Raw genomic sequence first — 8,270 nt, forward strand, 5'->3', positions numbered from 1 at the left:
TTATTTTTAGGAGTTTTTAATTTTCCTAATAATTATTAAATAAAATTTCTTTTCACACATGTCAAAATATTATCAATATACTTGACACATTTCGTGACTATATGAATTACTAACTTTGAAAACTAAGGTTTATATAATAAGATAGCATATTTAGTTAAACATATAATATTTCAAAACCTTAACTAAATATGCTGAAAATACATATTTAATTATGTACAAATTAATTAATATCACTTGACCAGCATTGAAACATAATAAGCTAATAAATAATTTTTAATACATATATAGGAAAATATATCAAAAGATTATATTTGCATCTTTGACCAGGAAAAAAACATTTAAACTTATTTAGTGTTCTTATATATTATATATATAATCAGTCTAGGTGAAGAACAACTCATTAAAAAAAAGTTGAGGGAATATCACTTAAATAATTACTATCACTATGAAAACTTTAATGGCATTTTGTTTTACTATCATCTTCATCATATCTTTTGTTCATTGTCTTCATACAACTGCTGAAAGTCTGGGTAATTGTTTATTGTTATTCATACCTTCATTTTGTAATTATCATCATAATGATTTCACTCTTTGCTAAGGAGTATTGATTATTGTTAATATTGTATATAGGTTATCAACCTCGCCGACTTTTTCGACCATCAGTCAGATGCTACAAATATAACCCGTGTGATACTGAAAGGTGCGATAGTGTTTGTAGTAGACACAAATATGATCATGGTTTTTGTCTTGGTACTGCAAAATGTTGTTGTATACCACCTCTAAGATGAAATGAATCACATGTATTGGTATCTGCTTAAAATAATAAATCTACAATTTTTACATGTTTTTGAATTTATAAAGAAGATTTAGAGTGGAGTACATAAACTTTACCAAATAAAATATTCATTTTCAAGCCATAGATTTTCTGCAAGTTTAATAAAAGCTAATATAAGTTAATAATTGAATATTAAAATGTAGAAAATAAAAAAATAAAGTATGTGTTGCATATATTGACTCTATTATTGTAAATCTTATATTCCCTCCGTTTGTAATGTCTTGAAATAATCCCTCCGTTTCATAATAAGTAATATCTTAAAGAATTATTTTCTTCATATTCTTTGATGTTTTCATAGGGGCATTTGCAAAAATACCCTCTATTATCTTCCATTTTCAATAATACATTTTTCTACATACAAAATGACTAAATTCTAAACTCCAAATTTCAAATATCAAATTCTACACCATCAAAACTATACCCTAAATGTAAAATAGAGAATCCAAACCTTAAAAATAATTCTAAAATTCAATTTAACAGATTGTAATCGTGCAAAAGAGAGCAAAAATGAAAATGTTGGAAATGGTATTTTTGAAAAGGGATATCTATAAAAGGGTATTACTAACAATTTCTCTTAAAGGTTATGTAGAATATGTTTTTATTCAATCAAGATTTTTTAAAACTTTGTTAAATTTTGGTGTTATTAGTTTGTGATTGTTAAAAATCACTTAAAATCTTAATAAATCCAGGGATTTTAAAGTCTGAATTTTATATAGCCAACAAATTTTTTGTTTTATTCAACTAAAACAAAATAATCTAAGATTGTAAACGAATTCAATTATTATATTATTGGTTTATTATTTTATACACATTTTCACAAAATAAAGTAATAGAAAGTATCATAAAATGGAGATATTGTTTGGGAGACTTTATAAGATTATAGAAAACTCTCTATCAATCCTTTAAAATCTTTCACTTATTTATTTTCTATGATTTTATTGAATTTATAAAAAGTCTTAAGAAATTAGAACCATATAACACCCCTTAAGTTAATCTAATATTAAGGTAATTTATACAACCATCAATAATGGTCAAGTAATGATATTTAGAGAACTTTTTCAATACTACTCAATTAATATTTACAACCATAGAGGAATTTAGCCAATCACTACAAGAAAATACCTTTATTTAGACGTAATATTTAGTCATAATAAAAGGTATTTAGTTACAATATAAACATTGTTACAAATTTATGACAATTTTTGAATGGTTGCAATACAATCGTCACAACTTTTTATTTGTAACAAAAACGTCACAAGAGTTGCAACGAATATATTAGTAACCATTTTGTCATAAATAATTACGACCCAAAAAAGTAACAAAACTGTCTCAAATATAGACTAACAAAATGTCTTAAAATCGTCACAATTCGTGTTTAAAATAATGTTATAATTATGTATTTTATTATTACGAAATTATAGTCTCAAATGGTCACAAATGATAACTAAAAATTTGTCCCAGAATTTTAACAAATACTCAAAAATTACGATATTTTGTGACTATCATAATGTCCAGTCCCATCATTAGAAGTTAGTTTCAAATGGTCACAAGTTATTACTAAATATTTCATTGCATATGATAAAAATTATAACTAAAAACTTAATCTCAAAAAATATTCTTTTTAAAATTTATAATCATACAAATCTTTTATAATCATAAAGATTATATATATATATATATATATATATATTATAATATATCTTCATTCTTACAAAAAGAAAATCACGAATTCGACCATAACTCTCATATTACAACTCCTATGGAAATGATCTGATACTAGGATTTTTGTATCTCCTAGTAGGTTCAATTAACCTTATGCAGTTGTAATACTTAAGGTGTCAATCTAATTGGGAATCTTTACTATCACTCAAGATGCAATCAAGAAGTCACAAGTTAAGCCAATTCAAAAAGAGTGTTTTCCTAACAATCCTAGAATGGGCAAAATACAAAACGGAAATGAGTCACAGAACCAGAAGCGAAAATGTATGACAAGAAGCAAACAAGAATAAACGAAACCGAAAACGATTCTAAGCATGAACAAATGAAACAGTCTCGGGAATGTAATATCAATCAAAAAGATAAAAGTCCTAAGGATGGGAGTAATTGATGTCGGTGGAGTATCCTAGTCTACAAAGTGTTTAACATACCACAAGCAAACTATCCCTAAACAATGAACATCACAACCTAGCTAATCCAATCTCTTGGCAAAAGCTACTCAGACTCAACCACTTCCATACCTAGCTCTCGCTAGAGAAACATGGTCGAGCAGGTATTACAAACAAGTTCATTCACGTCAACAAACATCCTAGACAACTAATCTCTTAAGCTAGGAACGTAAGTCTCTGGCACTAGTTGGTCAGACATTTCATCAAACACCTTTTGGGTGTGGAAATGTCTCAAACCTAGTCCCAATTGATCAGAGAAAAACTAGTATTTCTTACTCTAGTCCAGAAGGGAATCATACAATCAATGCTTAAACACTCTACATCCTAAGATCCTCCACCTAATCTATACCATCCTCAAGAACTAACACACTACTCAGATCCGGAAATCATCACCAAAGATACAAACTCAGAAAACATTGAATCAAGCATAATAAGTGAGATAAAAATGAGATGAACAAGTTTGTAGAAGAAATCAAATGCAAAAACTCAATGAATTAAAAGATATCTGGATACAAAGTCTCAGAACGTTTTTGGAGGCTAGGTAAAACCTTAAGAACAAAACGAGATAAAAATTAAGATGATGTTCGCCAAGACTTAACAAAACGTATTTATAGTAAAAACATGTAAATCCCTAAAACTTAAAACAACAAGATGTAAGACGGTTTGGGAATCTCCTGAAGCGTGTAAGACGGAACGTCTTCCTGACATGTGCAAACGAGTAGTGGCTCGAGTGGGTGATGGTGTTGGCTCGAGTGGAGGAGGGTCGAGTCAACGGACAGCGACTCAAGCTGGAGGGTCGAGTCGACGGGTGGCGACTCGAGCGGGATGTATACGCTTCCACTAAAACGATAATAACGTTTGAAACACACCTCCGATTAGCTTGAATCCCCCGACCGGTGGCTCGAAAGATGACTCAATTCTCTACAACTTTCATGAAGACATCGAAAGCTGAATCCCCCGACCGGTGGCTCGAAAGACGACTCGAACGGCGACTCGATTGACGGTCAAGGTGTTGCTCGAGTGGGTGACAACTTGATCGACGGTCAAGGTATTGCTCGAGTGGGTGACTCGAACGACGTCGAATGGCGACTCAAACGGCGACTCGAACGATGTGTTCCCGATGTCTCCTAGATACCTTAAATACTCCAAAATGCACAATGTATGCAAGAATGATGCAAGAACTACCTAAATATGCAAAGTGTACAAAAGAGACTAGAAATTTATGCAAAACAACTAGTTATCCTAACTAAATGCATGGCAAATACATGCTTAGCAGAGACAAAATATAGATATATCATGATCTCAGGCTCTCTGGAAATACAAGACTCAGATCTTTCCAACGGCGGGTAGAACTGTGCTACCACACCCGCAGCACCCTATACCACTCAGCATTTGCGTAGCCTCCCACTTTCTCCTGGTTCCATGCGCAGGCTTTCCGACTTTCCTGGAACCTCCAGGATGCTGAGCCTTCCTAGGCTGGACGGCTGGACTCACCGTTAATGCTTGTGCCCGGATATCCTCCTCCATCACAGCTTCAATCTCAACCAGCTCTGCTCTCGAAGCATAGCTCCGCCCTCTGCAATGTATCCTCAAGTCATACCGAAGGGCACTCATAAACCTTCGGACCTGTGCCTCCTCGGACTCCATCGCCTGACCCTTATACATCAGAAGCCGACTAATGTGCTACAACGGAAAGAAGCTTCTAAAATATAGAGGTTTAGCTTCAGGTTTTATAAGATATAAGGTGCATGACGACATGACTACATCTTTAGGAGTTTTGATTGATATCACCGGTACTCGTGGCTGTATTGAAATGCAAATGTGTGACACCCCAGTTTCAGAGACTTGCGGAGAGGTTTAAAAGAATAGATTTGGCCACCTATGTCACCAAATTGCACTTATCTTTTCAGTCTGTGGTCCTGAGAGAACTCCAGAGTTAAGCGTGTTTGAGCTAGAGTAGTCTCAGGATGAGTGACCTTCCGGGAAGTGATTGTCGGAAATGTGCGAGTGAGGACAAAACACAGGAAAAGATCATGTGGTGATTTCTAGGGACGGTAACAAATCTTTAAAGCCTCCCGGACGTAGAAAACCAACCGTCAGATATGGATGGTCTCACGGACCTAGTGGGAGGGCGTGAGGCCAATTAAGGAAGGTGGGCTCATGGACTGGGATTGGATATAGGGACCACTGAGATGTTGGCGGTCGGGGCATTACAAGTGGTATCAGAGCCGAACCTAGACGAGTGTAGAGTCGAGTGGGCTCACACCGTCGGGAGTGATGTTCTTGGTGCGCAATAAGGACATTGCGATCTGTTAGTGGGGGTGAATTGTGACACCCCAGTTTCAGAGACTTGAGGAGAGGTTTAAAAGAATTGATTTGGCCACCTATGTCACCAAAGTGCACTAATCTTTTCGGTCAAAGGTCCTGAGAGAACTCCACAGTTAAGTGTCCTTATGCTGGAGTAGTCTTAGGATGGGTGACTGATAACATGATTTTCACCCAGGGTATCAATCTCCTATGCAGTTGTAGTACAAAGGGTTATCAATCCAAATGGTTGGTATACTAGCAGATAAGATATGATCAAAACAATGCAAGTCAAGTCAAACAATAATGGGGTTTTATGTAACAACCTAGAAGAAACAAAAAGGTAATAAAACAAGAACCACACGACTTAAGCACTCGATGCAAGCATTCAAGTACTGGATCGAGTGGATAATTGGATGACAGATGCAATCAAGAACACAAAGATGAACAGCTCGAAGGTATACACGAAGCTGGTGATCGAGTACCAGTTCGGGTAAGGGGTCGAGTTATAAAATAAAACTAAACAATCAAGATAAGAAAGCTCCTAAGGATGGAGTAATTGACTCATAAGTGTTCTTGACCAACTTGGGATGTCCTACATGCCTCAAGCAAATATTCCCTAGACAATGAATCTCTAAAATCTTGCTAAAACACTCTCATGATAGAAACAATCAACCTTAGTCACTCCCCTACCCAACTCTCGTTGGAGAAACATGACTAAGCAGGCATTACAATCCGATTCATTATTGTCAATAAACTCCTTACACATCTAATCTCTTAGGCTAAGTGAGTAAATCTCTAGCATTGATTGATTCAAGCATTTCAACAACATCTCTCGATGGCAAAACACCCTAGATCTAATCTCAATCTCTTGAAAAATAGCATTAAGAACACCAATCTAGAAAGGAATTTATATAAAATAAATATTCAAGCTAAGACAACCTAACCAATCAAGAACACCTATTTGTCTATCCCATCCCTAGAAACTTTATTTCACTACTCAGATCTCATGGTAGAAAGCATAAAAACACAAATGAATGAAAATTGCATTGTATTAAAAATAAGATAAAAGTAGAAGAGTACAGAATCGAAAACTAGAAAGAATAGCAAAAGAAACAAAATCGAATCCTAACAAAATGGAAAAAGTGTTTGAGTCGCTCAAAATCTCTCTCAGAAGCTCTCGCTCTCTGTTCTGAGTGTCTGCGGCGTGCTAGGGCGAGAGGAAGAAGAGGGGGTTTATATATGGAAACCCTTTTAACCTAGCTGCTCAGTTATGCCCGAGGGTCTGCTCGAGGCGGTGCATGAGGTTCAAGTCGGGTAGCTCCTCGGGTAGGTCTTCGTGTTGTTCTTCCTGACTTTAGAACCTCTTTGATCGGGTTGAGGTTCGGATTGTTCTTCTCGCTCAATTGCTCCTTCGGGTACATGCTCGGGTTTGACATCGTTTTCCTCCATTTTAGGCTCTAAAGCACCTGTTTTCATCCAAAATGCACAAATGCACCAATGCAGCACCCTAAATGGCCTAAATGCAAATTCCTACAGTTAAGGAATTAAAAATACTAAGGTTAGGGTATATATAATGCAAAATATGGACAAAAAATGGTGTCTAAAACATGTAAATTAGAGAGTTATCAGTGACCTTCTGGGAAGTGACTGCCGGAATTGTACGAGTGAGGACAAAACACAGGGAAAGATCATGTAGTGATTTGTAGGGACGGTAACAAGTTTTGAAAACCTCCCGGACGTAGCATACCGGCTGTCGGATATGGTTGGGATCACAAGCCTAGTTAGAGGACGTGAGGCCCATGGACTGGGAGTGAACATAGGGCCCACTAAGAGGTGGCGGTCGGGGCATTACAGATGAGCCTCCAAGTCACGTTTGCTGAAGCTGTCATGACTTATAGAAGACGCCAGCACATGACACTGTCTTTAAATCAGCTGGAAATGATCCTTGTTGGTATTCATACACAAGCGCTAGGACATACGGCAGATGTAGTTCTTTGGAGAGGAAAGGGTGATTATTATAAAGCGGCATCCAACACAAAAGAGACTTGGGACGCAATCCACATGAAACAACCCGACCCTTTTTTTTCCTTTAAATAATTAAATACAATATATAATTAAGCATCCCATACTACTTAATTAAACAAACCAACCCACAAACAGTAACCAACCAATAATAAACCAACACAATAACAATCCTAAGCATACTATCCATCAACCTAGCATATCTCTAACCAAGGTTCCATCATAAACAATATAGCAAAGACCAACAACACACAAACGAGACCCTAGATCATCCTCCTCCTCATCGCCATGATTCCACGTCACATACCTGCACACCACAAACAACAATTGAGATGCGTAAGTATTATCATAAATACTTAGTGAGGCCGTCCTCCCATCTACTAGGTTATACACACAAGCATTTGAGAACCCTCAAGTCTAAGCAATCAAACAAACACAAGCAATACATCAAACCAAGAAAACAAGTCTCGGTTGAGACTGGTATCGACCGATGCTACAAGAGAGTGTCGACCGATGCTCCACAAACAGTGTCGACCGATGCCACAGGAGAGTGTCGACCGATGCTCCACAACAGTGTCGACCGATGCCCACCAAAGGTGTCGATCGATGCCCCTTCTGCAGACACGATCTGCGTGAATCCGAATGATGAACTTCCGATTCAATCCACCTCGAAACCGTCCCAAACTCACCCAAATACCTCAGAAACCACTGGGAATCACGAAAACAAAAAACCCAAGCAAGCAAACGCCACAAAAGACAAGAAAACAGCCAAAACAAGAGAGATCTCATGCTTAGATCAACCATGGTCAAGCACTCACCTCAAGAACAGGAAGATTGGATTGAGAAACGTGGAAAACAACACCTCCAGAAGCTCCCCCTTCGTTTCCAGCAACAACTAACCCTCCTACAGCCTCAGATCTCTCCAAAAACTCCAAGAACAA

The 8,270-nt window shown here is 36.7% G+C and overlaps 1 long non-coding RNA gene across 1 annotated transcript; it reads left to right on the forward strand.

The window, feature by feature from the left end:
- The first annotated feature begins 421 nt into the window (after positions 1–421).
- On the forward strand, positions 422–840 carry LOC104773090. The gene is made up of 2 exons (XR_765021.1): positions 422–530; positions 631–840. It is a non-coding gene; the product is annotated as an uncharacterized LOC104773090 (long non-coding RNA).
- Positions 841–8,270: the final 7,430 nt, after the last annotated feature.

This window comes from Camelina sativa, unplaced genomic scaffold, assembly GCF_000633955.1.
Source record: "Camelina sativa cultivar DH55 unplaced genomic scaffold, Cs unpScaffold00441, whole genome shotgun sequence".
Lineage (NCBI taxonomy): Eukaryota > Viridiplantae > Streptophyta > Magnoliopsida > Brassicales > Brassicaceae > Camelina > Camelina sativa.